Here is a 27318-nt window from a genome sequence, read left to right on the forward strand (position 1 = left end):
ACAGCAGCCTTTAGGTGTTTCACTGTGCTACACCAGGGTTTGCAAATCACTGCAGTGATTTTTACCTGCTCCTTATGCAAGGCGATAAAACACTTCAGTCCTCTTAGTGTAACTCACCACACATTACACTGGTTCAAATACAGTAGTTACAATGACATGGGCAGTAAAATGGCAACATATAACAAAAAAGACACTAATGCAACAACTGCTTTCACCCTCTCCTCTTCTAACTTTGATAGCTAGAGTTTTCCCACAGCCCATACTATTCAAGTGACACTTGTCATTTCACATACTTGTTTAGTAACCCCATTTCCAACTTACTGTATCGACCATGTCAACCAGTACTACCCTTTTAGCATATTGTTGATCATTCTAGTACCTCCCACCAGTAGAATCTAGGAGGGTGGTGGTATTTCTAGCCCTCAACTTTAGACACTTTACATCACAAAGCAAAAGCAATACACAAACTCCACATGTTCCAAACAAGTAGGACGCATTGCGGTCTTCTCTAGCAGCAGTACTGTTCCAATCACATTCATGTCTTTGCCAGCAATACAGCCCTTCTTATCAAGCCCACAGCAAACTTCCTAGAAAACAGGGAAACAAGGTCACACAATTTAGTGCCCATAAGACACATGAAAAGAAGAGGACAGCTTCCAACATACACAGAACACATATACAAGAAGTTCCCAGTGACATGCAGTGAAATCCATTTCCCATCATTTGCAAGTAACCAAATCTTGTGCTCAATGACTGTACTTAACTCTCATGCCTGACAGCAACTCCAGATCTTCCAAATACACAAGATGCAGGTCACTCTTCCCCAGTGACAGACCTTCACAACACAGACATGATTCATTTCCTATAAATACAGGAAGCTAATTTCACACCGTTAATTTCTATTCAAGTGTATGACTAAGACGCTTTCCAACACATAAACAAAACATGTGCATGAAGTTCCCAGTGACATGCACCCTGTGAAGTCAATCCCCCATCTTTAGCATGCAACAAAATCACCAAATCACCCCATCCATAACCACACTTAACTGGCATGCCTCACAGCCACTCCAGCTCTTCCAAACACATCAGATGCAGGGCAGTCTTGTGCAGTAAGAGACACTAAGATCATAGACAGCAATTGCTCCCTTGGGAAAAAAAAAAAAAAAAAAAAAAAAACTGGATTTACACAATTAATGCCCTTTCAATACATGAGAAAGATGACATCATCCAATACACACAACATGTACCTGAAGTTCCCAGTGACATGCACCCAGTGAAATCCATACCACATCTTTAGCATGCAAGAAATAATCAAACCTCCCATTCAATAAGTATACTTAACTTGCATGCATGACAGCAACTCCAGATCTTCCCAACACATACAAAGCATGGCAGTCTTCTCCAGCAGAAACCTTCAGATCACAGATATGAATCAATTCCATTGATTAATTAATACAATTAGTTGCAATACAGGACACAGGAAAAAAAAAAAAGGGACACCTTCCAACACATGTACATGAAGTTCCCAGTGACATGCACCCTGTGGAGTGCATTTGCCATGCAAAAAGAAAATCTCCAGCTCCATAACTATACTTAACTTAGTATTGGAGAGAGAGCTGTGTTAGTCTGTTTCTTTGAAAACAAGTACTCATGGACTAAATGGGATGAGCTTCCCATGACTTGCTCCCTCACCCCTGAGCACAGATCCACCTGTGGCACAAGACTACATTATTCACAGAAGTTGGACCAGCACGTTACCCCACCCCTGTGCTAAAATAAGCTATTCTGACATCCCAAAAGATCCCAACATTCTTTTTCTCTAGATGATGTACCTGTGCCCTCTACACAATAGCCTCCCACCCACCTCTCTTGCTCCTGTACTCAATACACAGTCTTTTAGAGGACTCCTGCTCATAAGCAGATTTACTGACAAAAATGCCTCTGATCATCCAACCTTTTGGTACTTAATTTGGGCAGCCCTTCCAGCTTTCCAGGTCTTGTTCTCCTTTGTACATGAGCCTTCTCTCAGTCAGCAATACAATGATTCAAATCCTCCAGGGAAAGACACCATACCACCTGCATCCTCATCTGCAAATAGAGCAAGCTTGAGCGCAAACCTCCGTTTCGAGGACTGCTGGCAAAGCTCCCTGCACCACAGTATAGAAGATTGTCAGCTACTTACTTGGAAGTGAGAACGCCTATACGTGACTCTCCCCACACAGGCCACCTTCCACCTGCCTCAAATGCTCTCACCCACAAAGCAAATGCCCCCCCATTGCCAAAGGGGCCCAGGGCTAGCTAGGATGCTCACATCATACTCAGATGAAACACAAATAAAGTAGAGGACAGAAAGAGAAAGTAGTGGTGACCAGTCATGCAAAGCCAGTGCAGTGTAGGAAGTGACAGCAGAGAATGGAGCATCTTTAGCTATGCCCATGTCCCTCTCCTGGCTGTCAAATGTTCCTCACAGGACAATGCAAACCTCTGCTATACTATGAACTCCCACCCACCTCTCACCATCCTGTGGAGAATTTCCCCCCCCCATCAAAAATAGCAACTTTTAGACAACCTCCATTCAAAAAACAAGGCACCACAAAACCACACACTTCTGACCATCCAGCCCCTTGCAAAATACTTAACTTAGAGAGCTGCTCCTGATCGTGAGGCATTTCTCCTATGTCTACAGGTCTTTGTTCCCATAGGTCGAAGTCACATGGTTGGTAATGTCGTGACATCCAAGCACAGAAGTAGCCATGATCCTCCATAGACTGAGGGGGACTAGTTGGCAATGTGGATGCATCTGTGAATACAGACATGGCTCAATCATATGCAGTCATCCTAAATTCTGGTCAATGACCTCCTGTCTCAATGGATAGGACCAAATATTACCTCACCTACTGCTTCCTTACAAAGGATAAATGCTTACAGCACATTACAGACACCTCCCCTTTCTCACCCACCACACCCTACATACCTCTACGACAATTTCCCCCAGCACACCTAAATGCTCTCAGCCATATGGACTGGGTATGTTTCTACATGCAGTCATCTTTCTTACAACCTCATGACTAACTAGGATGCTCATATACCCTGTAGAAAGCCAACACCCAGGACAGGATAAAAGGAGAAAGTGGTAGTGACCAGTCATGCAGAAGCTAGTGAGGTGTAAGGGAGGAAAACAGAGCATCACTAGTTAGATATGTCACTCTCCTGCCAACAAGTTTTCCTCCAGAGGAAATCCATGTACCCCAGGTACAATGTACTTCCCTTACTGCCAATGGAATGGGAGAAATTTTAGAGAACTTATTTTGTCAACAAGGAGCCTCAACACCAGGAATGCTTCAGGTGGTACAATCTTGTAGCTAATACTTAACTTTGAAAGCTAGACAGATGTCCTCCTTGAGCTTTTTCTCCTCCTGGGTAGTCAAGCCTCATTCCAATAGACTGAATTCACAGGAACATATGCCATTGCTATAAAAAAAAACTAAGATGGTCATGACTGATTGCATTACAGTACAAATCAATATCAAATCTGGATACAGCTACACATGCAAAAAAAAATGTGGCTACAAAGCTGGTTTATACATACTATTTACAGTGCTATACACAAGTGAAGATGAAAGAAAGAAAAAAAGGGGGGATATACAGCTGGGTTATTAACAATAACTCTTAGTAAGCATTGTAGTACTCTCACACCAACTACCAAGCTTCAATATCACCCTCATGTTGTGAATACATGAACAATACAGATTAACCCCCACCAACCCAATGAGAAGACATAAACCAAGCACACTACAAACAACATAAAATTAAGGAAAAACCATGTAACACAAAACCAAGAATGATACATTAACCATAAATACATTCCATTGCTACCTATTATCAATACAACTATAAACACCTCTGCAATGCTTAAACCATACCTCTCAGAAGCCACACAACACTGAATGACTGCCTGAGCCTGCAGACCCAGCTTAAATACTGCCCTAAGCTCCACCCCCCCCCACCCCCACCCCAAATTTCCCAGCATGATTTGCAGGCCACAGGAAGCTATAAGAACAGCTTCCTAGAACTCAAAGCCTTTCAGTTAAGGGCTGTTAACGGCACTGAATGCTGTTCCTCTTCATTTTTGTCTTTCACTAATAATCTCCAGAGGCCTCAAATTCTGTGACCAGGTGAGAATACAGTTACTATATTTTGGGATCATAAAAGGAAAATCCAGTTCATAGGGGGTTGGGGGTATTACAATGAGTGCATCTGTGTGGATGGCTGACTAAAGTAATTTACAAGTGCTGCCATTGTATATACTACCTGAGAATATTTGCTAAATGCTGGAAAGCTTGATTGGCTGGGGCTAAAGCAGATACCTTCAGCCTCACACTCAAGATAGAGGACAGCATCCCACTCTATTGCAGTGCTGGGGCAGTTGGCATCGGCCACAGATGTGGCCCATCCCCACGGCCAGCTTTAGGGAAAAGGGCTACCTGTGAAAATTTGTCTCAACCCCCAAACATCACTGGCTCCTGGTCATTTTCAGAGTCCCTCCTCCCATCATCTCTCCCCTGCACTATCTACCCCAGTACAGACAGCAGTCTCACAGCTCACTTCTACCACAGCTTAGGCACTGCCTAATCAACAACCCCCACCCCACCCCAGTGGCATTAACATACAGGGAGCATCAGTCACACCAGAAAGTGGCCAATTGCCCAGGGGCCCAAGCAAATTAATACAGCCCATAGGTCCCAGCCACAGCCAGCTGCTCAAAAGGACTAAGGCAGGTTTCCTGCCCACCCTCCTTCCATGCTGCTCAAAGCCCAACCTAGGAAATAGCTGACAGGAGAGAGGGACTCACATAATTAAGCACATTTTAACCAGTGCTTATCTGTGCTAAAGATTGTGTACAGCCACACTGTTACTGCCATTACTGTCATAATTAAGGAACTCCATTTTTAGTGGAGTGCCAACCCATGGCCTGAAATAAACAAGGTTTTGTTTTCCCTTTTATTACCATGAGGAATTTATTTCTGTAATTATGTTTACATGGCTGTTTATAAATCATAATCATGTACATCAGGGCTGAGCAAACCTTTAGGTCACCCACTTCACCTTTTCAGTTCTGCAATTACCTACCCTGCCCCAATCTCTGGGAGAACCATGGGAAGAGATGGGGGGGGGGCACTCAGAAAGGGGGTGGAAAACTCAGAAAGAGGTTGCTGGCAGACTCCAGGGTGGGGGTGCCCCAAAGGGGCAAGGCTGTTTTGAGGGAGGACACCTGAAGGTAGCAGGGATGGGGCCCAGGAGAGTACCTTATGAAGCCAGGAACTTGCCAATTGCCCACTCCACTTGTCTCAGGGCCTCTGTGCATTCTGATAGGCCCGGGGAGGGGGGGGGGCGGGGGAGGGCACTCACAAGGCAACTGAGCCAAAAAATGCTGCAGGGAGGCAAAAGAGGGCCCCCCCAAGGTGAGGAGGGTAACAGGAAACAAAGCCAGCTCTCTACCAGGAGAGAGCAGGCAATGTGCTGCAGAGGGCCAATGACTGGAGAAAGTCTGCAAGAGACAGTAAAGGGGAGTGATGGCTGTGCCCCCTCCTTTTGAAATGTCACCTGGGAGGGCACACCCCCAGTTTGCACACTCCTGCTGTATATGATGCTGTAACATTTGACTCCATTGTGGCTTTAAATATATAGGGAAACTAATTTATTTCCAAAACATACCTAGGCAGGGTCTGAGTGAATGCTTCACTGACAGCTATCAGGGTTTCCATTTACCTAAGCATTGGTGGTAATGTACTAGACTGTTATAGCCTTGTGAGTATAAAAGGATGAGGCAGGTTTTCTGGTCAATAGATGCTGGAGCCTGAACCATCTTGACTGGTTTTCCCTTCAAAACCAGTTTGTTACCTGAAGTAGCAGCTGTGTTTTTTTCTACCTTTCCTAAGAGATAAAAGCACAGGGACCTGAAATCATTTGAGATGGTGTACCATTTCTGCCCAGCCTGCACAAATATGAAGAGTAACAAACTGAGAAGCAGCAATCACAGCCAAAAGGTGGCAGACAGCACATAGTGCCCTATGGCCAGCAGAGTGGACTGTTCAGATGTACTCATCAATTCTGAGTCTGCAAAGGCAGCAACTATGAGTGGAACATTTGTCTATGAAGACAGTGGATGTTCTTCCAGCATCAACTGACTTCCCAGCTGTTATTAAAAGTTTGTTTTCTAGACTTGGACTCTCCACTTGGGAAGAAGCCTTGCCTCTCAGAGATGTGTGGGGTAGTGGGGCTTCAGCATGTTGTGTTGTGCTGATGGAAAGGAACCCCCTGAATACTAAACCTAGCCTGAACAGCTCCTGCTTCCACCCAGAAGAAGTTATCAGTATAGGGTGAAAATTCCTGAGGCAGGCCATGGTTTGTGCTATAGACCCCCCTATTCAGTTCCTAAAGACTGGGGCAGGCCTATAATCCTATATCACAGAAACCCAGTTAGCATGAGCCGAGATACTCCTCCCTACCCCCGCCGCCATCTCACTCAAGACCCAGGGAAGGTTGTCCCAGCTCAGACAGGACCTTGGAGGCTGAAGGGAGGGATAGTTGCCTCAGAAACCACATTCCATAGCAAGGCCCTGCAAATGAGAACCTATTTATAGTGTTTTCTCCTCTGCCATCCCAGACAAACTTAAAACAATGATGTTATTGCTGTATGCTGTTAATGTCTTTTGCTTCAACTGTCTAGATAAACATTTGCAAATATGCCAGTACAGAGGAGCCATCACCACCCTTGTAGACGCATCATCCAACCTAAATGTTGTCTGTTTTGTTCTAATAACTTGTTAGGAAAAACACCTGCATTAGAGATAAGATGTTCTATAAACTATGTGCAAGTGATGTAGAAATTCACATAGGATCACTCTTTGGCTAACAGAAGCACTTTATTTAACAGGGCCACAGGAGAAAAGGCAAGGTGTGACCAGTTCTCAACAAAAACAAAGTAAAGATTTCCTTATATACACCAGACATTTGTTGTATTATAGGTTACGCAGATATGGAAACCTGAATCTTCTGGCTCAAGCCAGTCTTGCAGTTAGTCTCATGCTGAGCTAAGCTCATCTTTCTCAGGCCGCATCCTGGTAAGCTTTCTTCCAAGGCTGCCTTATTTTTCTCACTCAGTCACCTCTCTTTTTTCCCCCATCACAGGGATGCTCTACCATTTTTCAGACCAGCTTATTGTGGTCATTTCATCTTGTTGCTAGGACCTATCCAGCTTTGGGTGACACCTGTCACAGTCCTCACCACCCCTGGCCACTAATAATCTATATAATCAATTGTAATCTATTGTCTAGCAGTGCTTTGCTGAGTCCTCATGGGCAAAGTGGCCCTTCACCAGCACTGCAAACAATAAAGCCCTCTGCTTGCTTCATACAGGGTGTCCAGACTTTGTCCCAACATCATTAAGCAATTAGAAAATAAGAATCCTTTAGCTGCACTCCCTAAACTGATGGTTCATTAGTTTTTGGTAAACATTGCTGCTAAAATTATTAAAACCTGTATGTACAGTCTCGCACCACACAATTGACTGCATAAGTTTTATTATATTGCAGCTCGTCATTGGTCATCAGACGTGTTGACAGTTTTTACCAATGTGCTTCACTAGCATGCATGCGCTCCGTGTGCTGCCCTGCCTTGGCACAGCTAACCACCACAACAGACCCGGGGAGAAGTCCCACTGACCACAGTATCAAATACTGTATGAATCCCCGCCAGGCCAAATTTGTCAGCGAAGCATGTTGCTAAATATTCAACACCCCCACGTGACAGCCGCGCGTTACAATCCCTTTCCCGGAACTACCTCCGCCAAACCCCTTCCCAAAACTACTTCTGCCGCGCGTGTCACAAAACCCCTTCCCCGCGCTAAATATTACGTTCCGCTCCTCAACTGTCAGTGTGCATCACCAAAATCCTACCCCCCGACAGAATGTGCATTACCCAAGTCCCTCCCCAACGGAAAGGGAAATGTGCATCCCACGACGACCGAGCGTGCGTTTCCCCGACGTCTCTCCAATGGAAGTGGGAAAATATTCATCACCCACATCCTGCGCCCAACGGCAGTGTGCGCACCACCCGATTCTCTCCCCAAAAGAAAGGACGTGTGCATTCCCTAAACCCTTCCCTCAACGACTGAGTGTGCATCAGCCAAATCCTCCCCCCCCCCCCCAACGGAACGGGGGGAAACGTACGTCACCGCAATCCTTCCCCCAATAGCCTAGTGTGCATCACTCAAATTCTTCCCCCATGGCGACAGCGGCCTCAGCAAAAACTTTACGCCCGTGGTGGAGTGCATATTATCCAAACCTTTCCTCCATAAGTTGAATAGGTATCACTCAGATTCTTCTTCCAACAGTGACTGTGCACCACCCAAATCTTTCCCCACTAACTGTGTGCACCATCCACATGCTTCCACCTCTAGGGGAACATCACCCATTTGCTTCACCAAATATTTTTAAGGCATAAGACAAATCTTTCGCCCATGGCACTGTGTGCAGCAGCCTAATAGATCCTGCAATAGTTGGATGATTTATGTAGTGATTTGGGGGCAGGGGGGAGAACATGAAAGGCTTCCCCCAATTAACTGAAGCATGCTGACAGGGTGCATCACAAACCCATTCCCCCCAAAATTGTGGGTACCTCACACCAGTCCCACACTGTATGCATCATTCCAAATTTTCCCACCAGCTTGTTAGTGTTTCACTGCAGCAACTAATGATCACTGTGCATCACCTTCTCCCTGCCCCAGTTTGATATATTGCACTACACACCCATGCTTACCCTGTTGTAACCATGTGCCCTCCAAACACCTCACATGGGGACAGTGGGTGTAACAATCCTAACCCTAACTGGGTTCATCACCCTAACATTTCCCTTACCTTTACCATACTGAGTCACCCTTGTGACAGCAGCTTACCTCAGCCACCCTTCCCCAGCTAGCTGTACATTGCTACAGCCACACACATACCAACTCTATTTACTGGGTGCATTATTAAACCCTCTTCAACCTCCCTACCTTCCTGGTGCCACCCTAACATTCACTGTGTCTCATCCAAACTATATACTGCCCTGACGATGTGCCGACCTACTCCAGGTCCTGTGGGTGCGCGTGGGGTGTGATACAGCGGGGGGAGTCAGGTGGCCCGGGACCAACCACCCCACCTTTATAGCAGCCTGATATAGTGTAGCAGCAATATGTGATTCAGTGTATCCACTTTAAAACCGGTTTCCACAGTATTATGAGTACCAGGAACAATAACACTCCGATTGTGAACACCACAGTGCCCTGTGGCTGTTCTAAGTCCCAATAATTCTCTGTACAGACCCAGCTAGACCAGCTAGTGGTATTTACCGATAGTGATTTATTCATTTATTCGTAACTACAATTACTTAACACTTTATATATATATATATATAAAAAAACTAGTTATTTATTTGGCATAGGCTAAATACTAGGTTACATATAACTGTATATAATTACATGTGACTTACCAATAACATCCAATGCTCCCACATCTCACCAACAACTACGTTACTGTGGCCCTTCAAGTCAGAGATACGGCTTGGTTGGGACCTTTCGTGGTGGTGACGTCCAGGTGATCAGGCCGGGGCCTGCTGTCTGGACTGGAAGTTGCTAGCCTCCGCCTTGTGTCCAGGAGCCCACACCCTTATTCCTGCTAAATCACCTTTTATACTGTTTCTTACTTGGGGGTTCGATACCTGGCCAATTAAAGCGTTTGTTACCTAATTTGGGCTTTCTATCCTCCCGGCCTGTCAGAACATGTTACAAGATTTCCTCTGTCCTTGGTCTTTTTCTGAACCTCCCCTGGGACCCTCTGATGTTGTACAACCAAGATGTTCTTTGGGGGGCTTCCAGCTACTAGCCCCCAGCTGTTCTCTTTGGGGGCTTACTATCTGCTTGTCAGGATGTTCTCTTTGAGGACTCTCCAACCACTTGTCAACTTTCTGATTTCTTTCTCCTGGCCTGACTTCAGACCTTCCCGCCATTGTATGATAGTGTTCCAAGATGGAGTGTATGCTCATTCTGCCTTGCGAGTGAGGCCCGGCCACCAGGTGCTCGTGCTCCCACATGCCCTAGATAATGTGGTACCACACCACTCCTGCAATCACTGTGTACATAACAAAAAACATTTCCCACCCATGCCTCCAGCCTCCCACCCCAAATCAGTGTACACCCTTCAAAACTGAGGCATGATGTCACGTCACACTTACCCTATGATACTGACACCAAAAACTTCCCTTGCCCACCTGCACCTAGCTGGGCTTTTGCACACCCCAACCCTTCCTGTAAATGTCATGTACATTACCCCAACCCTTATCTGAGATACTGCTATACCCATTTCCCCCCACCACCACTCAATCATTGTTTTTACACACACACACACACACACACACACACACACACACACACTCTCTCTCTCTCTCTCTCTCTCTCTCTCTCTCTCTCTCTCTCCTCCCCCCTTCTTCCCCCCCCACCCCAGTTAGCTACTGATCACTGTCTCTCAATTCCTTTCTGGCCCAAATTCTATACCAGGACAACTGAACCATGTTCACCGTGTGCATCAAGCCAAAACTCTCTGCTGGCTGCTGACACATTGTCACCCCCAACAACTTCATGGTCACAAACACCCCACTTGATCATTCCAAGCATCATTCAATCCTTTCCTTCAAGCCAGGATTTGTGCCCTGGTCTACCACGCTTATTCACTTTAAATCTCACCCAAACAATTCCCCCAGCCAGCTGGGCACACCGTTAGCTTCCCCTCTCCATGACAACTATGTTTCACTCAAAGCCTTCCCCTTAGTTGTATGGCACCACACTATACAGGATATTTATACATATGATACAGAGTGTGGAGTCACAAAGCCCTGCACTCCATCTGCAGTCATATCTGACTCCCAGCTAGCCAGTAGAGCAGAATGTTTGTTAGAGGACAGGGAGGCCACATACAACAAGCACCTTATCACAGAGATACTGAACAAAGAATTTTATAGCAGCTCATACTCTTTCAAAGCACTCCTCAGCTCCACTGTCAAGCAGAATGTCTACTCTTGTCAGATCTCCTGGAGGATTCCTCTGCAAACATAGAAAAGTTCAGCCTGACACATCACTACACTAAGCTCCAATTTCCTCTCCCATTTATAATTGGCCCCACACAATGGACAGAGGCTAAGTCAATGATGACAGAGCTCCACTCTTGCATCCCCTTATTTCCTACTGGATTCCTAGAAGCAGACTTATGAAGTAGACCAGGACAAAAAGACAGAGGAAGAAGAGGAGTGTGTTGGCCAACACAATGAAGGAGAGAGAAAAATGGGAGAGAGACAGAAACATGGCAGCACAGCAAGGAACTCCCTACCAGGAGTCGTCATCCTGGATTCAATTATCTGCTGAGGATAACACTTCACTTCTGCCTAAAGAAATAAGCTGCCACTGAAAATGGGAACCTTGTGTCCCTCAAAGCCACTGCTCCTAGTAAGGAACCTATATTTACATAGTCTCCCTAGCTGCGGAGGCATCCTTACGTAAAACCAGGTGGACCGTGAGGACAGCTTGTGCCAAACCAGACACTTCTCAGGTGACAACAGCAGCTGTTCCACTCCCAGCTGGGCAGCTCTTGCTTAGCATTAACATGCACAGGGTCACAGATTTCATTAGCTTCCCCTCACATGACATGAGTACACTGATGGTTGACTTCTTTTCTCTGGGAATGCCACACAGAACAAGGAAAAAAACAAAAAGTTAAGATATCAGGCAGCAGTGTTGCATAACAACCTCCTCTTGTTCCTAACATTGCAGGACTACACCACTCCCTTCCACTACCACTGTAGCATTACAACTAGAAAGACACCCATTGTTGGTACACTCAAAATAGTCTCCATGCACAGAAGATTATTTCCTTACCCAGGCTCAACTTCACAGGGCCTTGTGCCCAGTCAGGACACTCATATAGTATGACAAAACTTACATTAGAATACAGATCAGGAATTTAGAAAATGACTGACTACTCACAAGAAAGTATGCAGAAGGCACAAACCTAAGAACTGTTCAATATCTCCTTAGACTGATGTCTAGATGCTTAGATGCACTTTTTCCACATTCACCCCTTCCCAGGGCTCCTGGCTGATTCTCCTCCTAGGAGATTCCGCCCCCTCAACCCCCATCCCACATACACACAAAGTTCTGCTAGTGTTTGAAATCTTGCTTTCACCTCTCACTCCCTCTCCCATCTATATCAGATCCAGTCCATGAACAGAGACCACAACATGGTTAAAAAAAAAAAAGAGACAAATATATGGAGGAATGGAAGCACCACACTACCCGGAACCATCCTGGAGCTAGCCATTTGCTGAGGAGGACATTCCACTTTTGCCAAGAGAAATAAGCCGTGCCAGGAAATGGGGATCTTGACAACTCATAACCACTCCTGATAGCTGGGAGGCGCTGCATACAAGTCCAACCTGAGACATATGGGCTGTGAAGAAACCCCCTTCCAAACCAGGCACTTCTCAGGGATACTGGTGGCTGCTCTGCTCCCAGCTGAATGGCTTTCCTAGTATCAATGACACTTGTTCACACTCGCATTCTTTCCATCACGATGGGATTAAACCATTGACTTCTTGTCCCTTCCTATTAAATCCACTACATGGTGGGTGGGGGTAAGGGAGAATGACAATTTACTGTGGGAGTCAGCAGTGTCCCACAACCTTGTCTTCTCACATCTAACACACAGTGGGTCTTGCCCCTCCCATTATTGCCAAAGGGCTACAACTACAAAAGGGGCCTGTTGCACCTATATCCCAAACAGTCACTCTGCATTGCAAACAATTGTTCCTTCTATGGTCTCAATACCATAAGGCCTCATGCCCCTTCAGGAAATGGGCAACCTTTGAAGAAAAACCTATAACCTGATCACTTACTCTCACTCCATTATGCAGAAAGCAAAAAGCTCCACCTTCCTACAGGGATTAAATGCTCTCCCACTTCTAGGTGGCTCTGAGACCTTACCTGTAGGGATTCTGCCCACGTGCTATAGAAGGACATGGCACAAGTAGAGGGGAGGGAGAGAGAGAGAGAGATTGTGTTGGCCAACACACTAAAGGACAAAGAAGTAGAGAAACAAATGGGAGGATGGCAAGCAACTCACCACCAAAACTTGTGCTCCTAGATCCATCCAGCTGCTGAGGACAACACACTACTCCTACGCAAAGGAATGAGCAGCCCCTGTAAATGGTGAAGTTGTCTCCCTTGTAACCTCTGCTTAAACCCATCTCTAACACAGCGTCCCTCCCTTGAACCGAGTGGGGCACGAGGAGAGACCTCTGCAAACCCAACACTTAGCTCGGCTCTCAAAACTCCCTCCTGTTTGCAATCGCCTGTTCGCAAGCTCCCTGGTCGCTATCTAGCAGGGTTTATAAAGCTGTGGCCGTCCTGATAGCCCTGCTGTCTGGCTACCACTTGACCAATTTGCAGAGTGTTTTAGATTTCAGTCCCAGCTATGACTCTCAGCTTCCAACTGCCACTCTGAGCACACAGCCTTTCAAACAAACGCACAGCTCAGCATTCCAAAAGCTCCAAACAAACAGACCATCACAAGCCCAGAACCCTCAAGCACAAAACACGCACACCAGACAGCCACTTACCTCAAGGTACCGGAAATGGCTCCTCCTTCTCCGGAGAGTCCCTCTCAAAACTCCCTCCTGTTTGCAATCACCTGTTCACAAGCTCTATACGCACACGTTCTGTGTGAGGAGATAGCACAAGGAGAAGAAAGGATCAAGAGACACACAGTGTTGGCCAACATATGAGAAAAGTGAAAGTGTGACAGGAACACAGGAGACAAAGACAAGCAACTCACCACCCGGAGTTCTCTTCCGGGATCCAATTATCTGCTGCAGGCAACATTCCACTCCTGCCCAGAGAAAGGAGCAATCCCTGAAAATGGTGACTTTGAGATGTACTTGTACTTGTGGAAGAAACAAAGCTTCACTCTGTGTTTGGGTAGAAACTGTCAGAGACTCTATTAGCAAGGGAGAGCACCAAGTGACAGTCTCCCCTAGCCAGTTATAGGCATCTCTCCGAACACCAATTTGGGCAGATACATATACTTTTACAATTAAAGAAAACAGTTGTCACATGGCTGAGTAACAGACAAACTTCAAAGCTTACTCTCCTAATTAATGGGAGCTGGCACTGCCTGGGTCTGGCTTATCTCAAAGCTGCTTGACATTATCAGTATGCTAGAAACATCGCAGTCTCATCTCTTGTCTCTGCATACCTTCAGCACAGTACCCATCACTCCTTTCAGGCCAGGCTATAGCTCAACCAAACTTTTGCTAGGCCTCTGGTCTCTTGCTTCCACATATTCATTGCTGCTAGTCAGGAACCTCTGCTTATAAACCCAGCCCCATCTGAGTTGTCAAGTCACATTAGCTCTTCACACATCTCAAGTCCCAGGCTCTATCACCTGCCCATTACTGCCTGAGCACAACAAGTGAGCGGAGCCTGTTTGACTCTTTTGGGTTGAGGTGAATCTATAGCCAATTTTGTCCCTTCATCAGCCAGCCTCAATGACACAGGGCCCTGCACCCACTGAGGAAGCTCACGATCTGGAACTAAAAACGGTCAGTTCAGATGAGTAACTCAAAAAACAGCCCTGATCCCTTACTCTCATGAGGCAGGCAGAAAACTGAGGTTTGTTCATGTGTCCTTAGAATGATGTGCAGGCTGCTCAGAGCTATTTCTGCCAGCTTCTGCTCTGGTCAGGGCTCCTCAGTGATCCCTCTGCAAGAGCAGCAACCTTTGCTATAGTTACCTCTACCAGTACGTGAAATTTTGCTTTCCTCCCTGCTTTCCACTCCCATAAATGCCGGTTCCACTCACTGGGCAGAGACTGTGGAAACAATGAAAAAGTTCTCTTCTAACATCCTCCACCCTGCACTTTCCATGCCTTCTTACTTCCCCATAGCTCCCAAGACCCTGCCTGTGGGGATGCACATGTAGAATTCCTGCCTGTGTCCTGCATAGGAGACAGCACAAGCAGAAGCGAGAACGAGAGAGAGAGATAGATTGTGTTGGCCAACACACTAGAGAAGACAGGGAGGAAGGAAAAAAAAATAAAACAACACACATGGAAGACAAGTAATTCCCCACCAAGAGTCATCCATCTATCTGTGGAGGACATACTTCTTCCACCATAAGAAGTCCCTGAAAATGGTCACCTTGCCTCCCTTGCCACCTCTGCTGCTAGATGGGAAGCTCAGCTTACAAACCCAGCCCTACAGTAATGGAGCCAGGCAGGCCATAACCAGAACCCTCTTCAAACCATACACTTATTCCAGTGACCATGTTAGCTGCTTCGCTCCTGGATGGATGGCTCATTCCTCCCACTGATAATGCTTGTAGACTGACTGCTCTCTCTCTCTCTCTCCTTCCATCGTGTCACAGTAGAGTCTGACACTTAACTTCTTCCATCTTGCTGCTACACATGGCACAATGAGGAAAAACAAAACAGTTAACATCTCAGTCCACAAGGTCACATATCCTCTACTTGCAGTAACATGCTGTGGGACTCTGCCAAACCCTCCCATTACTCCTGTAGAGCTACAGCTAGAAAGGAGTTCATTGCCCATACATCCAAAATGGACAGTCTGCAGAGCAGACTATGGCCCCTTCCCCAGAAGGAATTCCACAGGGCCCCAGGCCCTAACAAGCAACTCAGAACCTGTGAAGAAACCTACAGCAAGTACAGATGTGGAATTCTAAAAACTGATCACTTACACACAGTTATGCAGAAAGCTAGGAATTGTTCGTGTCTCCTTAGAAGGATATCCAGGATGCTCAGGAGCACTTCTGTCAGGTTCTTCTGTGGCTGGGAAAACTGGGTAATTCCTCTGCAAGCACAGCAGAAAAACTCAGCATAAACCATTATTATATTAAACTCTGTTGCCCTGTGAATTTGTGCTTTCAAACCACCCTCCCTCCTCCCATCTAATACAAGCCCCACCTCAATAAACAGAGACTGAGTCAAGGATGACAGAGCTCTGCTCATTTATCCCCTACCCTGCATCATTTATGTCCCTTCCCACAACCCAATGGCTCCTGAGACGGGGATGCGAACCTAGAATGCATGTCCACTTCCTGTAGAAGAGGCAGTACAAGCAGAGGAAAGGACGAAGTTAGAGACACACAAAGATTGTGTTGGCCAACACTCTACAAAACAGAAAAGGAGAAAGAGACAAACGTGGGAAAAAGGAACTCGCCACCAGGAATCATCCCTTTAGATCCATCTAAGAGAAAATAGTGACCTTCTCTCACCGGTTATTACTGCTTCTAGCGAAGAAGCTCGGCTTACAAACTTAGCCCTAGTTAACGGGGTGTCCCTGTTTGGAGCCAGGGGGGCCAAAGCCCCCTCCGAAACACACTTACCTCGGTCACAACAGCAGCTGCTCCGCTTCCAGCTAGATGACTCTTGGTTGATGTTGATATTGCTCACAAGATGGTGATCCTCATATTCCTTCCATCTCATGATGTGAGTACATTCGCATGGCTGACGACTTTTCCCTGACTAATAAAGCCAGCACAAGGAGGGGGGGAGTTAGCATCACAGCCATGTCACGTAACCTTTACTTCTCATAGCCAATGAATGGCAGAGCTCTCATCGAATCCCACCAGCTATGCCCCCCCCATTTCTGCGATAGGACTTCATCTAGAAAGGAAACCATTGCACTTACATCCAAACTAGTCACTCTACATAGCAGACAACTGTCCCATCTCCAGCCTCACATCCACAGAGCCCTGTACACAGTCAGGTAGCTCCTGGCCTGTTACGAATACTCCTGCAAAGTAAAAAAGAAGAATTAAAGCCCTTGCCCGCTTACTCATAGCCTGGTATCCAGGAGGCAGGAAATGAGGGACTGCTCATTTTGCTTTAGGGGGGATATCAGGGCTGCTTAGATCCACATCCGTCAGTTTCTCCTCCGAATGGGTCTAATGGACACATCCTCCTTAAGCTGACCAGAAAAAGCCAAGCATGAGCCATCGCTGCACTAAGCTCACTATTGGTGTGTGAAAGCTTGTCTTCATCCCAAAGTCTCAATGAGAAGAGACAAAGTCAATGACAACAATAACAGCTCTGTTCTTGCACCAACCAACTCATTTGACTTACAGCCCTTCCCACTTTCCCACACCTTCCAAGACTGCCTGTGACGATGCACACCTCGTATCCCTCTCCCGCTCCCAAAGGCAACAGCACAAGCAGAGGCAAGGAAAAAGAGGATGTGCTGGCCAACCTGCTAGAAGACAGAGGGACAGGAACAAGGGGGAAAGGCAAGCAACACACTACATGGAGTGGTCATCCTCCTGGGTCCAACATCTGCTGCTCAAGGAAATAAGCAGAAACTGAAAGTGGGCACCCTGTCTCCCTTGTAAACACTTCTGTTAGTCAGGAAACCTCGGCTTACAAACCCAGCCCTGGCTAATGGGTATTCCCTACCTGGAGTCAGGTGGGCTGCAAGAGCCCTCTGCAAAACTAACACTTACCTCAATGACAACAGCAACTGCTCTGCTCTCAGCTGGAGAACTCTTGCTTGATATCAATAAGGTATATGGGGGCACTGCTATTACTTGTTCCGCATCATGTGACAGGAGTAGACCGACACTTGACTGTTTTGCCCCTCGTACTCCACTGAGCACTAAGGGACAAAACAATCAGTTAGCATCTCAGTGGGCAGTGTCACATAACACATCACAGGGCTCTGCCACCACCTCCCATTATTGCTATTGGATTACCACTATGAAGAAGTCTAAAGGCATGTGTAGCCCAAGGACCAGTGCATTTCAGCTCATACTGGGCTAGATAACAGGAGGGGTTACAAATGTATGTCCAAAAGATTCACTCTGCCTAAAAAAGTGTATTGCTCCTTCCCCAGAATCATTGTAACAGTTACGAAGCAGGCAGAAAGTTCAGGGTTGTTCATGTTTCCTTAGAAGGATGTCCAGACTACTTGGATTCACTTTTGCCAGCTTCTCCTCTGGCTAGGGCTCTGAACCATTCCTCTGCAAATGTCACCAAAAAACAAAAACAAACTAAAACACCCACAGCCTAAGCCATCCCTACACCAAGATCTACAGGTGTATGTAATCTGGTCTTCACCCCTGCCTCCCTCTCCCCATCTGTAGTGGCCCCACTTGAACAGAGAATAAGTCAACAGCCAGTTACACCCTCACTCCCACCACCCCACATGATTTATGTCTGTCCTACTTCTGCAAGAGCTAGCCTCAGAGGAAAAAAACAGCTAGAACACCTGCCCATATAAGAAGACAGCACAAGCAAAGGAAAAGACTGAGAAACAGGAGTGTTCACCAACACATGAGGGGAAAACACATGAGATCAAGACATGCAAAACACTACCTGGAGTCATCCTACTGGGTCCAACAACATCAACAAGACACTCAGCTTCAGAACTTGAAATTGGGGACCGTGTCTCCCTTGTAACCTCTGCTTAAAAACTCAGTCTTACCTAATGGGACATCCCTACATGGACCCACGTTGGCCGTAAGGAGAGCCCTTGCCGAACCAGACACTTACCTCAGAGATAGTGGAGGCTGCTCCACTCCCAGGTGGACTTGCCTCACCTCATTAATGCTCACAGGCTCACTGATTGTGGACTTCTTTTCTCTGGGTACTCCAACCACCACAGGTGGGGGAAACGTAGGAATCTGAGTTAGAGCTGAGTAACCACTTCTCACATCCAGTATATCATGGGGCTCTACCACCCCCTCTCTTTATCTCAGCAGGACTATGGTTATAAAGTAGCAGACTATTGTCCCTTCCCCAGACTCAATTCGACAGGGCCCCATGCCCAAAACAGGAATCTCACAGCATGTGAAGAAACGTTCCATGAGTACAGATTAGGAATTCAGAAAACTGCTCCCTTACAGACAGCTATGATGAAGGTCAAAAGCTAAGAAGTGCTAGAAGGGATGTCCCAGCTGCTTGGGTCCACTTCTGTCAGCTTCCTCTCTGGCTAGGGCTCCCCAATGATTCGCCTGCAAATGGAGATCAAATTGCTCAGCATGAGCCATCCTACACTAAGCTATAGTGCTATGTGAACACTTACCCTCATCCTCGCCTCCACCTCTCCCTCCAAATCAGCACCACTCAATGGCCAGAGTCAATCCCAGTAATATCTCCACACTCACCCTCACAGTAGCACAAAATTTGCATCCCCTTGACTCAAAAGACCTTGCTTGTGAAGATGCAAACCTAGAATGCCTGTAAGTGTCCCGAATAAAAAGACAGCACAAGCAACAAAGGCAAGGACAGAGAAATAAACCCAAATAAATGCCAGTGGGAATGCACACCTAGAATACCTGCCCACATCTTGTAACAGGAGACAGCACGAGCAGAGGTAAAGAGAGAAACAGAGAGAGTGCTGACCAACACACTAGCAAAAAGAAAGACAAAGACTAAAACAAGCAGGGGAAAGAGACATGCAAGACACTAACAGGAAACATCCTTCTGGATCAAACTCTCTGCTGAAGATAACACCAGGAACCACGTAGGCCATGAGCAGACCCATCTGCAAACCAGACACTTACTTCAGTGAAGTGGCAGCTGCTCTGCTCTCAACCGGATGGCTCTTGCCTCAGATTGACAATGCACAGGGGCTGGCTGCTTATGCTGTCTTTACATCGCATGATGGGAGTGATACTGACATTTAACTTCTCTTCTCTTGCTGCTCAACACAGCACAAAGGAGAAAAACAAACTAATCTGCATCTTAGTTGGCAACCTCACATAAGCTCTTCTCGCCTTTAGCACACCATGGAGCCCACCCCTCCCATTACCGCTACAGGACTACAATTAAAAAGGAGCTGCTTGCACCTACATCTGAAACAGACAGTCAGCACTGCAGACTGCAGCCCCTTCTTCAGACTCAATTCTACAGGGCCTGTGGAAAAAAATCCACAGCAAACAGAAACAACTAATAGAAAAAAAATCAATTGCTTACCAACACAGTTATGAGAAAAGCAAAAAGCTGTTCAAGACTGTTCATATGTCCTAAGAAGGATGTCCATGCAGCACAGATCCATTTCTGCCAGCTTCTCCTCTGGCCAGGGTTCCTGCATACCTCTGCAAGAGCAGCAGAAAAGCCCAGGCATGAGTTATTACTACACTAAAGTCTTCTGCTGCGTGAAATCTTGCTTTCATCTCTGCCGCCCTTTCACATCCATTATGACGCTACTCAGTGAACAGAAAGTGAGCCAACAATGGCAGAGCTCTGCTCTCTTGTCCTCTATCCAGCATGATTTATGTCCTCTCTGCTCCCGAGATTCTGCCAGTGAGAATGCACTCATGGAACACCTGTCCGTGTACTGTAGGAGATACTACAATCAGAGGAATAGTCACAGAGAGGTAGCCGTGTCAGCCTGTATCCTAACAAAACAAAAAAAGCAGACACTTAGCATTTTAAAGCCTAACAAAATGTATTAGCTGATGAGCTTACAGGGTCAAACCCACTTCTTCCAATCTGGAGATAGTCATGCACTCAGATCTGAAAAAGGGGGTCTGACCCAAGAAAGCTCATCACCTACTAAATTATTTTGTTAGCTTTTAAAGTGCTACATGACTGATTTTTATTTTCTTACACTCAGAGAAAACGAGAAAGAGAGAAGAGATTGTGTTGGCCAACACACAGGGGAAGGCAGAGGGACAGAACAAGACATGAGCAAAACAAGCATCTCACCACCTGGAGTTGACCTACATCCATCTATGTTGAATAGTAACAGAGACATAGCTATGCTAGTCTATATACTATCAAAACAAAAGAGCAGTCCAGTGGCACTTTAAAGACTAACCAAATTTAGTAGGTGATGAGCTTTCATGAGACAGACCCACTGATCTGAAGAAATGGGTCTGTTCCATGAAAGCTCATCACCTAATAAATTATTTTGTTAGCCTTCAAAGTGCTGCTGGACTGCTTTTTGTTTTTACATCCATCTAGCTGCTGAACAGGATACACTGCTTATGCCAGAGAAATGAGCAGTCCCTTAAGACTAGGAGCTCGCTCACATCCAATGTCACTAGTTAGGAAGCTCTGCTTACAACCCCAGCCCTAGCTAATGGGGCATCCTTATCTGAAACCAGATGGGCCATGAGCAAAGCCCTCTCCAAAACAGATACTTATCTCAGTAAAAGCATCTGCTTTCCTACTCCCACCTGGACAGCTCTTGCCTTGCATCAATAATGCTTGTGGGCTGGCTGCTCTCACAGGCTTTCCATCATGTCACAGACTGATGCTTTACATCTTTTTCCTTTGCTTTCATGGTCTTTTCCCATGAAAGCTTATGCTCCAAAATATCTGTTAGTCTATAAGGTGCCAAAGGACTTTTTGTTCTTTTTCCTTGCTGCTAAACACAGCATAAAGGGGAAAACAAGCCATTTAGCACCTCAATCGGCAACATCACACAACCTCTGCTTTTCATGGCTGGCACACCACTTGACACCACCGCTCCCTCTCATTACTGCTACCATGTAGAGTGGTGATTGTTATCGCTACATCCAAAATAGTCACTGCATCGCACGCTATCACCCCTTCTCCAGACTCTGTTCCTCACCGTACCCTGCTCAGTCAAGAAAGTCATGGCCAGTACAGATGAGAAATTCAGAGCACAGACTACTCACAGGAGTTATGCAGAAGGTGGGAAGCCGAACACTGTTTATGCCTCCTTAGAAGCATGCCCAGCTGTAATGGAGCTCAGTTGTCTCCAGGCTCTGCACCCCACCCACAGGCAGGAGTGACTTTCTCTCAGCAAGAGAACAGCAGGTTTATTAGCCAACAGGGCACAGTGTCGTACAGAGTCAGTACAGCAGGCAGAGACAGCCCCTCCAATTCATGTTGGGAAGAGGTGGCCCTGAGGGGCTCCCCCAAGCCAGGGCCTTGCCCCCTCCTCTCTCTCTCTCTCTCTCCCTCCCTCCTCCAACCCAGACCAATTGCTTTCCAACACCCAGTTACAATTCAAAACCCTCAGGCTCCACCTCCCCCTTTGTCTGCAGTACAGAGGTATCACCCAGTCACCTAGTTACCCTCAGCAGGAACCCCACACCCTCTGAGCCCCTCCCACCCCCCCACTACATCACATCTGTCCACCCTTTCCAGACTGAACCGAGAGGGGTCACGCAGCCAGTGACTTGCGGAAGTTTAGGGCATGTGATAGGGCATCACCTATACCCTCAGTGCTCCCCTTGATGTGTACTACCTCCATGTTATTATCTTGCAGGGGGAGGCTCCATGTCAGAAGCTTGGCATCAGCCCCTTTCATGTGATGCAGCCAGGCAAGTTCCATTGGTTCCCTCAGGGTTGGTTGATCTCCCTGCTTCAGCCTCTAGTCCAATAGCCACATTCTCAACTCAGGCAGGTAGAGCCCATACACCAGCAGATCAAACAGTTCCTCTCTTGTCTGGGCCCCTGCCCCATCTACCTACCAGTCCATACAACTGCTCTATATGGTCGGGGATCCTGGATGAGTTTAGAACATAAGAACATAAGAATGGCCATACTGGGTCAGACCAAAGGTCCATCCAGCCCAGCATCCCATCTGCCGACGGTGGCCAATGCCAGGTGCCCCAGAGAAGGAGAGCAGAAGACAATGATCAAGTGATTTATCTCCTGCCATCCATCTCTTGCCCTTGTTCTGAAGGCTAGGGGCACCATACTTTATCCCTGGCTAATAGCCATTTATGGACCTAACCTGCAAAAATTTATCAAGCTCTTTTTTAAACCCTAATAGAGTCCTGGCCTTCACAGCCTCCTCGGGCAAGGAGTTCCACAGGTTGACTGTGCGCTGTGTGAAGAAAAATTTCCTTTTATTAGTTTTGAACCTACTACCCATCAATTTCATTTGGTGTCCCCTAGTTCTTGTATTATGGGAAAAGGTAAATAATTTTTCTATATTCACTTTCTCCACACCATTCATGATTTTATATACCTCTATCATATCGCCCCTCAATCGCCTCTTTTCCAAACTGAAAAGTCCCAGTCTCTCTAGCCTCTCCCCATATGGGACCCGTTCCAAGCCCCTAATCATCTTAGTTGCCCTTTTCTGAACCTTTTCTAATGCCAATATATCTTTTTTGAGGTGAGGAGACCACATCTGCACGCAGTACTCGAGATGTGGGCGTACCATAGTTTTATATAGGGGAAGTATGATATCTTTTGTCTTATTATCGATCCCTTTTTTAATAATTCCTAACATCCTATTTGCCTTACTAACTGCCGCTGCACACTGCGTGGATGTCTTCAGAGAACTATCCACTATAACTCCAAGATCCCTTTCCTGATCTGTCGTAGCTAAATTTGACCCCATCATGTAGTACGTGTAATTTGGGTTATTTTTTCCAACATGCATTACCTTACACTTACCCACATTAAATTTCATTTGCCATTTTGCTGCCCAATCACTCAGTTTGCTGAGATCTTTTTGTAGTTCTTCACAATCCCTTTTGGTTTTGACTGTCCTGAACAACTTGGTGTCATCTGCAAACTTGGCCACCTCACTGCTTACCTCATTTTCTAGATCATTGATGAACAAGTTGAACAGGATCGGTCCCAGGACTGACCCCTGGGGAACACCACTAGTTACCCTCCTCCATTGTGAAAATTTACCATTTATTCCCACCCTTTGTTTTCTGTCTTTTAACCAATTCCCGATCCATGAAAGGATCTTTCCTCCTATCCCATGACCGCCTAATTTACATAAAAGCCTTTGGTGTGGGACCGTGTCAAAGGCTTTCTGGAAATCTAGGTATATTATGTCCACTGGGTGCCCCTTGTCCGCATGTTTATTAACCCCTTCAAAGAATTCTAATAGATTAGTTAGACACGACTTCCCTCTGCAGAAACCATGCTGATTTTTGCCCAAAAATTCGTGCTCTTCTACGTGCCTTGCAATTTTATTCTTTACTAGTGTTTCTACTAATTTGACTGGTACTGATGTTAAACTTATCGGTCTATAATTGCCAGGGTCTCCTCTAGAGCCTTTTTTAAATATTGGTGTTATATTGGCCGTCTTCCAGTCATTTGGTACCAAAGTGGATTTAAAGGATAGGTTACAAACCACTGTTAATAACTCCGCAATTTCACATTTGAGTTCTTTCAGAACCCTTGGGTGAATGCTGTCTGGTCCTGGAGACTTGTTACTATTCAGCTTATCAATTAACTTCAAAACCTCCTCTAATGTCACTTCAATCTGAGTGAGTTCCTCAGATTTGTCACCTAAAAAGGCTGGCTCAAATTTAGGAACCTCTGTAACATCCTCAGCCGTGAAGACTGAAGCAAAGAAATCATTTAATCGCTCCGCAATGGCACCGTCTTCCTTGATCGCTCCTTTTATATCTTTATCGTCCAAGGGCCCCACTGCTTTTTTAGCGGGCTTCCTGCTTCTAATGTATTTAAAAAACATTTTACTATCATTTTTTGAATTTTTGGCTAGCTGTTCCTCAAAATCTTTTTTGGCTTTTCTTACTACATTATGACACTTCATTTGAGAGTGTTTATGTTCCTTTCTATTTTCCTCGCTAGGATTTGACTTCCACTTTTTAAAAGCTGCCCTTTTCTCTCTCACTGCCTTTTTAACATGGCTGTTTAGCCATGGTGGTTCTTTGTTAGGTCTCTTACTGTGTTTTTTATTTGGAGTATACAAATACCCTGCAAGCAAAGCAGAAAAAGCCAGTATGAACCATCAGCACACTAAGCACTACTGGTGTGTGAAATCTTGCTTTCATGCCTGCCTCCCTCTATCATCTTTATCAGTCCCACTCGATGAACATAGTTCTGCTGTCACAGCCCCTCCCTGGCATGGTTTATGTCCCTCTCTCCTGAGCCCATGCCTGTGGGAATGCACACCTAGAATGCCTGCCCACGTCTTGTAGAAGGAAACAGCACAAGCAGAGGCAGACACAGAAACAGAGAGAGAGTGTTGGCCAACATGCTAGAGGAGAGAGAGAAGTAGCAAGAAGCATCTGGGAGGAATGCAAGCAACTCATCACCTGCACTCATTGTCCTACGTCCCTCTATCTGAGGAGGACGACACACTGCTTTGGCCCAGAGAAATGAACAGCCCCTGTAAACTTGGACCTTATTTGACTTGCAACCACTGTTGCAAGTTGGGAAGCTTTGCTTACAAACCCAGGCGTCCCAACCCACATCTAGATGGGCCACAAGCAGAGGCACTGCCAAACCAGACACTTATCTTAATGTTGTCTGCTCTACTTCCGGCTGGACAGCTCTTGCCTGTCTTCAAAATAGCTTGTGGTCTTGCTGCTCTTTGCCCTCAACTGACTAAGTAGTCTTAACCAGTTATATGGAAGGGAAAAAGTTAAGAGCTGCTTATTTTGCCTTTGAAGGACATCAAGGCTGCCTGGACCCACTTCTACCAGCTTCTGCTCTGGACAACTGTTTTTCAAGCATGGCTGAAAAAAAACAAAACCAAACCAAACACCAAACAAGCAAGCATGATGCAGGAGCAAGTTGAAGGATGCTGAATGGGTGCTGGTTGGGGGGCAGGCTACAATGTCCTGAAGAGAACAATGGTGGGCCCAAAGTTGAGGGAGAAGGTTGAAGTACACTGGGGATGCGGGGGCTGGGGGGGTGTTGGCGATGAAGGAGACAGACGGGCCCTACAGGTGGAAGGATGGACTTGCAGGAAGGTGGGGACAGGGATGCAGGTTGGGGAATGTTGAAGGAGGAGAAAGGGGCACTGGGGAACCCACAGATGAGGGAAGGACAGGTATACAGTTTGGACTGGGCTGTGGTGGGCAGGAATGGAGCAGGTTGTGGTGGGATGGGGAAGCAGAAGAGCCCTGGGAATGAAGACTGGAAGGGGAGAATTAGGGGTGCAGGTTGCTGTGGACTGAAATGGGGGTGCACTGAAAGAAAGTGAAGTGGAGGCTGAACAACCCAATGGTTGGGGTGGTGATGGATGGACTGGGAGGACCAGGTTGAAGATGGTGGTTGAAAGGTCCTTACCTGTGCACACATAGATGGAGAAAAGGTAGTGCTTGGGGTACAGGATGGGGTGAGCTGGGGAGGTGTTAGTGAGAGTTGGGGGAAAAGGGGTCCCATGAACAGAGAAATGAACTGGGGTGGTATCAGGGTAGCAAGTGGCAGGATGCAGGGAAGTTGGAGAGAGAGGGAAAAATGACGGGTTCCACAGATAATTGCATAAAGGTGGGTGAGGCAGGGAGTGCAGGTTAGGGGCTGGCTGTAGAAGGAAGGGGCCCACATCTGGCTTGAGAGGGGTGGTGAGGAACAAGGACTGCGGGTTGTGGGGTTGGCTGGGGAAGAGATAAAAGGGGAGGCCTGAGGGGTTCCATAGCTGGCTGGAGGAGAGGGAACAGGATGGTAAGTGGCTAGGAGAGAAGGGCTGTGGGAGCACACGGTTGACAGGATAGAACTGGGAGCACAGGTTGGGAAAGGGAGAAAAGGGGGCAGAGGGATCCCAAAGTTGACTGGTTAGGTACGGGAGGAAGGGGTGCAGGTTGTGGACTAGCTAAGGAACGGAGAAAAGCAGGGGGAGTGAAGAGTCCCAAAGATAGCAGGGCAGGGAGTGCAGATGGGGGGGCTGAAGGGTCCCACCGATGGCTAGACAGGGGCGTGGGGGTAGAAGGTCCTGGCTTAGGAAGGGAGGAAAGAGAGACGAGGAGGTGTCCCCAGGCTGCGCTGCGCTGCGCAGCGCCTGACACGCTCCCACCCGCACCCGAGCCGGCAGCGTTTTGCAAACTGCCACTCACAGGAGTCGCTGCTCGCCGGGGTCACGACTTGCGCACCACTACCCAAACAATCCCTTTGCGCACCTCCCACGGTGCCCTGCGGCCCACAGTGGCTGTTGGGAGAGGGAAGCAGCAAGCGCTCCATCTCCCATGGGACACCGAGGCCCGCAGTGACTGACGGGAGACGGAGGCAGCGAATACTCCATCTCCCATGGTACACGGGGGCCCGTAGTGGCTGACGGGAGATGGAGGCTGTAGGTAGTCCATCTCCCATGGTGCCCCGGGGCCGCACTGACTGATGGGAGATGGAGACAGCGAGCACTCCATCTCCCATGGTACACTGGGGCCTGCAGTGGCTGACGGGAGATGGAGGTAGTAGGTACTACTGCCTCATAGCTAATAGCTCCAAATAGCTCCCCATTAGACTCTGACAAAGGCTCAAATCCCCGTCTGATCCGATTTGTTTTTTCCTCTTTTGATAAGTA

At 46.9% G+C, this 27318-nt stretch overlaps 1 long non-coding RNA gene across 5 annotated transcripts in view; it reads right to left on the reverse strand.

Moving 5' to 3' along the window:
* Nucleotides 1–26973, reverse strand: part of LOC142017115 (uncharacterized) — a 27326-nt gene extending 353 nt beyond the window's left edge. Inside the window, exons 1-14 of one of the 5 annotated variants that reach the window (XR_012646444.1) lie at nt 26855–26973; nt 20076–20197; nt 17603–17754; nt 16795–16899; nt 16490–16628; nt 16182–16273; nt 15842–15954; nt 13920–15542; nt 13705–13803; nt 1955–3471; nt 1248–1412; nt 1048–1145; nt 765–862; nt 1–587 (exon numbers count right to left, since the gene is read on the reverse strand). The exon at nt 1–587 is cut by the window's left edge and continues 353 nt beyond it. This is a non-coding gene — a long non-coding RNA (uncharacterized LOC142017115). Of the gene's footprint in view, nt 588–764; nt 879–1047; nt 1146–1247; nt 1413–1954; nt 3472–13704; nt 13804–13919; nt 15543–15841; nt 15955–16181; nt 16274–16489; nt 16629–16794; nt 16900–17602; nt 17755–20075; nt 20326–26854 lie in introns of those variants that run through there. The other 4 variants (XR_012646447.1, XR_012646443.1, XR_012646445.1 and 1 more) reach the window with 4 other exon arrangements.
* Nucleotides 26974–27318: the final 345 nt, after the last annotated feature.

This window comes from Carettochelys insculpta, chromosome 8 (genome assembly GCF_033958435.1).
Source record: "Carettochelys insculpta isolate YL-2023 chromosome 8, ASM3395843v1, whole genome shotgun sequence".
Lineage (NCBI taxonomy): Eukaryota > Metazoa > Chordata > Testudines > Carettochelyidae > Carettochelys > Carettochelys insculpta.